Genomic DNA, 5,864 nt, shown 5'->3' on the forward strand with positions numbered 1-5,864 from the left:
CTGAGCACCGAAACACGTTTCAGAAGAAGCCGTTAAGAGCCCATTCATCTGTTGGGGATCACACACGAAAAAACAAGTGAACAGTCACTTCTCCAGCCCCACAGCTCCACGCAGCAGAACCAGTAAATAATCTTTTCCTTCAAATCATTTTCAATCACTAGACAAAGGAGCTGTGTTTGAACCAGCTCTGCCTTTGTTATGACAGCTGCTACACTGTCAGATTAGCCCAATGCACAGCTGTTGGCTTCGTGTTTTTTCAAAACATGTCTAAACCGCTCAGGATTTTGGAACTTTTTTTTTGTTTTAAATAGCAACAGCAATCACCCCACCAAGCTAACTGCTTAAACAAAGCTGGATATTCATTACAGTCTGTAGAATAAATGGGAAGTTTGGCTTCATCTTTTGAAGAGAACTTCAAAGGACATAACAATAAAGAAAAGGTGGGGGCAAAAAAGCTTTTGGTACTAAGGAACTCCCCAAAAGGCTTTTTGAGATTAAAACACAGAAAATTCTACTTGAGAAAAAAAAAAATCCCTTTTAGCTCAGATTTTTAAGAACATTATAACACCTCTGAAACAGTCCTCCAACTTCATTCCCTTTATTCCGCCTCCTTTATCTGCTCATCCAGAATGCCTCTGCAGCAGGATTTTTTCTTTCTTTACAACTCCCTGCCGTAGCCTTCATTTAGTTCTTGCTTTCAGTGCTGAAGGTGTTGCATTCAGACATGTCTAAAAGAGGCATATACAGACAGATTAAGTCCAGTCAAGTAACGCTAACTGAAAGGTAGATTGCAGATGTTGATCTGACACACCATAAAAGGGAAAAAGCACGTAAAACCCACAAATCAAAGATCAGCTTTGTCAAGCCCGTATGACTACAACGGATTCTTTCCAGCAATGCTCCTGCTGCACATTTCCATATATATTACACCGACTAAATGAATCCTTTCTAGCACAGAAATATTGTGCATGAGCGCATGCAACAGCTGCTCCTTCATGCATCGGTCTCTTGTGACCTGATTTTGATTATAACATTTGCCATCCCGATTAGGGGAGGGGGAGTGAAATAAACTCGAGAGATGAGAGACTTTGTTTTAAGGATCAAAATTGCCTAAAGCCACACCTCATTTGCTTCGCCTTTAAAGGGCAGAGGCTTCAGATCTGCTCTTTAATGCCTTTCTAGATTGTTTTCTGGAACAATACTCTTTTCTCACTCTACACTCGTAAATAAAGCAATTGGGACAAGATAAAGGGAAACTACCTCAGTGACATTCACATAGTCTTTGTTTCTGCCAGGCACAGGACAGGTACCTGTCTCACAGGACACAAAATCCAAGTCATAGGTATAGACAAACATCACTAGCAAATACTCGGATGAAAGGTAGTTTAGAAAGATGAGGTTTTATATAAACAAAGCCACTTCAGCATCAGCACTCCATCAGAGCCTCGCCCAATATTGGCAGTTTTCCCATTGGATTTCCCAACATCTCCCAGTGAAAGTCGGAAGGAAGCCTCAGGAGCAGCCAGGGAAGGCTGGCAGGCAAGCCCGCATCACTCTGCAAAGCTATGCACCCCTTCAGGGACCTCTCTTCATCAGCTGACAAAACACAGGAGCAAAACAGAAAGAAGGGCACTGCCCCCCACAGATCACGGCAGGAACAGACCACGCAGGTCCCAGGAGATCGTGTCGCAGTCCGTATTTACTGTATTGACCTTCACATTTAATTCTTCCAAATAGACTAATGAAACTAAATAAAAATGAAAAAAATCACATAGCATGGTACACTTGACTTCCACAAGACGTTCTGTCCCACAGGTATCATTCTTTCACAAGATGTTTAGACCTCATCAACCTTAACATCCTAACCACTCCCTAGGAAGACCACGTCAGCTCCAAGCACTCACGAGTTTGCCCTGACCAGTGGGGAATGTCCACCCCCCCCCCCCCCCCCGTGCAGCAGTGAGGAAAGGGGCTGGAAAGATCTCCTTTTGCTTACCCTGATGTTGGGTGTTAGTGACTGCTCTGTCACATCATCAGTTCCCATGGCAACCGGCAGTGAAGTCACAAAGAAAGACATTTCACTTCAATGGAGAAAATCCTTCTCCCGGAAGAGCCAGAGTTGGAAGTGTCATCAGTATCGTATGAACTTCAACACAAAAGTTACAGCTCATACAATTTAAACAAGTTTATCTTTTGGGCACAAACTGAGGCACAGGAAGTTCCGTCTGAACATGAGGGAGAACTTCTTCCCTCTGAGGGTCCCGGAGCCCTGGCCCAGGCTGCCCAGGGAGGCTGTGGAGTCTCCTTCTCTGGAGATATTCCAGCCCCGCCTGGACAAGGTCCTGTGCAGCCTGCTCTGGGTGACCCTGCTTGGGCAGGAGGGTTGGACTAGATGACCCACAGAGGTCCCTTCCAACCCCTACTATTCTGTGATTCTGTGATCTGAGAAAAAGCTAACCCTTGTCTTTCATGGAAGCAAAACTGGGAAGAGACAACCAGCCATTTCTGGGAGAAATCCAAGGTGACGTATCAACTGGCGAAAGTGACCTAAATGATAATTATTTTGTTGTTTGGGGTCTGGGTTTTTTTGGAATGACAAAAAGAAATACCACACTGTGGACGAGCGAGAGGTAAGCCTGTGTGACACCACAAGGAATCCAGAACACGAACTGGTTCCAGAGCTGTGGCACTACTGGGATCCCCTGCCTGGCTGGTAAAGGCAAGATGCGGTAGAGACACAGGGGAACGCAAGAGAGCATCAAAAATAATTAAGAAACTAGAGGGATTGATTAAGGTGGCAAAGTGAAGGGAGGAGAGAATGCGTAGTAGGAACAAGATGACTGTAAATAAATTCTTTCAGGCTGATTATAGTATAAAAACAGCCTTTCCAAAAAAGAGCAAGGGACCCTACGCTCGAAACCTTTAAGGAATAAGACCGACTCCCGAAGATCACACAAGAGGGAAGATCTTCGCATCTTGTTCTCCACCACTGTTAGCTGATGGAATAAAAATCACAGCCTTGCTGTATACCTACTCAATTGAAAACATTCAAAGAGAGGAAACAGGGCGTGGAAGGCCGTTTTGAAGCACTGATATTCCCTCAGCTGTGTAGTACCCACGCTCGCTGGAGCTGGCTCGTGTTAGCACAGCTGAAGTGAGGAAACCCAAGGAAGAGAACTTTCTGCAGAATTCACTAGAGGTACCCTTACCCTGAAACACAGAGATGTAATTTCTAAACAGGACAAAAAAAGCATTTACTGAGCACCTGGCACTAAAAAGTACATGCCCAGAGAAGCCTTTTCATTGCAATTACATTTTTAAATAATGAGCAGATAATAACTTTCATTTTCCATTGTATGAAGTCATCCTGTTCAGTCAGCACTGAACGCTTCAGTGAAGACCTCGGCCAAAAGCACGGCGGCTCCAGAACCCTCCTTGTTTCACAAGCACGTGTGTGAAACATCCAGACAAGACCCAGGTATTTCGGTATCACATTTGGTATTTAGATCAAGACAAACATTAATCACAAAGCCAAGAACGGTATCGTCCTCCGGATATTCTCGTTAAACGATTGTCTTTGGAAAAAAGCAGTTGTCCCATCAAAGGAAAAAACAACAGCAACCTCAAAGGCTTTTCAGCACAAAAAAAAAAGCCTAAACACTAAACAGGAACAGAACAGTGGGAAGAGAGAAGACAAATACTCCAGTTCTGCGAGTTATCCTTTTAAGGGGTTCCAGTCACTTGCTTTAAGCCCTTTCATCCCTTCCCACAGCACAGTTAAATCCCAACCCAATTACACACACATTTTAATTAGTAGCCGTGCAGCAAACACATGCAACACTTACTCAAACTTCCAGAATGCAGTTTAAACCTGCCCTGCTGTCACCTTACGAATGGCTTTAATATCGCACGTTTCAGGGAGCACGTCGCTGCGAATATGTACTTCCAAATATGAGGTTATTTTTTGCCCAGCCATTTTTTCCTTAATTAAAATTGTCTCAGCAGAGGCAGGGCAATAAAAACTCAATTTCTATCTCTTTTAGTCGGGTGCTATTTTTCAACATAAAGGTAATCTTTGTGGCAGCAGAAGCTCAAAGCACCATTCCTAAAGCAACGAAGTTCAAAAGAAAAGCTAGTCAAGACAAAAGCCATTTAATGGGAAGAGATCAAGACTACAGGAACTCAGGTGTACACAGCCCATCATCTGCTGAACAGGTTACAGGGATTGAAGTTAATGACCACTTAGAAGCTTTCTCCATCCTGCAGATTAGACTTTGCCTTTATTGTTCCTTCCAAATGTAACGTAGTTTAAAAATAACAAAGTGCACATCTGCTTCAAAGCCAGAGCTACTTATACCCTCGCAAAGGCAGGAAAAAAGGTTATGTATGGAGAACTGTGTGTTATATTTAATTCTAACAAGTATCTAATTCAGCTGCTGCTAGGGTTTCTCAGCAAAATGAAGAGCACCACTCACGTTGTGTAGCAGCATCGTCACCCAGGGCTGGTGAAAAGCTGTGCTCCAGTCACCTGTGGCTCGGTTTTGTTTATCCTCTCCAAGCCTGTTGCCAAAGTTCCCTCCGAGTCTGTCCAACACAAGCCCCCGAAAACAAAAACTTCCCTAAAATATCACCTACGTCGGCGAGAGGAACCCGGCCGACGCCGTCTCCCCACTCACCCACACATGTGGGACTCCAGCATCGCCCAGCACCAGGCACCGCTCACGGCTCCCCGAGCGCTTCGGGGCCGTACCTGCGTGGGGTCGGTATATTGAAAAGCATTTCCCCATGGTATCAAAGCAGCCAAACTCCACCAACTCTGAAAAATTATTCCAACTGAAGTTGTTTTCCTGCACTGTCCTTGAGAGTAGCACCTGTGGTGGGAAGAAAATCACAGTGAAATAGTTCTGTCATCCAGAATTTCTTTATTTCTGCCCCGCAGAGCAGCACGTCAGTATTTTTTACTGTTTTCCCCCTGTAATGGAGCTATTTTGTGATGGAAATCTCTTTGCTGCATTTTATAAAAAGGACACGCTTTTGGAGCTACCCAAACCGGCAAAGCCAGTGCAGCGCTGGGACACGGCCTCCACGCCAGGCTGGGGGACGCTGCCGGGACCCTGCGGCCACAGAACCTTCCAGATGCCACCTCGGCCCGAGCACCCACTCGGCTGAAGCACGACCAAGCACCCCCGAGCCCCCACCCAGAGCAATAAATAAGGCCCACCAGTGCTCTGCTATTTCCTGCCGCTCCCTTCGCCCCCAGACTTGTGTCTTCACCCCCCCGACACCCCGCAGCCTCCCGGACGCAGCCCCAGGGGAACCCCCACGCCGTAAAAATGGAACCCCGAAGGGAGCCGTGACCCCGACGTGATTCGAACACGCAGCCTTCTGATCTGGAGTCAGACGCGCTACCGTTGCGCCACGAGGTCTCGGCAGCCGGCGCCCCGGCCTGCCTGGAAGAGCCTGAGCGCCGCCCCGCGCATGCGCGACCCGCTGGGCCTCCCCCGTAGCCCCGGCGGGGTTCTCCGCTCCCTGGGGCTCCGGGCTCCAAGTTCCCGGCTCACTGGGGCTGCCCGGGGCTCCCCCTGGTCCGATCCCAGAGCCAGGCAGGCGGGCCGCAGCCCCTCGCTCCAGGCCGCCTAACGGCTTTCAAGCCGCCCGCCTCAGTCGGCCCCGCCCCGTCGTGGGCTGTACCACCGTCCTGGGAGGGGTTGCCCCGCGCCACCTGGCAGGGCCCACCTGCGCAGTCCCCCTCCCGCCGCGGGGCTCACCCCCCTCTCCCATGCCACCACCATGGTCTGTCCGAGCCCCGGCACCCCCCGGATTTAAAGGGCCCAGCGCCGAGAGAAGGAGCGCCGTTACATGCG

General features: G+C 48.1%; 1 non-coding gene across 1 annotated transcript; it reads right to left on the reverse strand.

Annotated features, from left to right (window-relative positions):
- Positions 1–5,354: 5,354 nt before the first annotated feature.
- On the reverse strand, positions 5,355–5,426 carry TRNAW-CCA (transfer RNA tryptophan (anticodon CCA)). The gene has a single exon. It is a non-coding gene; the product is annotated as a tRNA-Trp (tRNA).
- Positions 5,427–5,864: the final 438 nt, after the last annotated feature.

This window comes from Opisthocomus hoazin, chromosome 25, assembly GCF_030867145.1.
Source record: "Opisthocomus hoazin isolate bOpiHoa1 chromosome 25, bOpiHoa1.hap1, whole genome shotgun sequence".
NCBI classification, from domain to species: Eukaryota; Metazoa; Chordata; class Aves; order Opisthocomiformes; family Opisthocomidae; genus Opisthocomus; species Opisthocomus hoazin.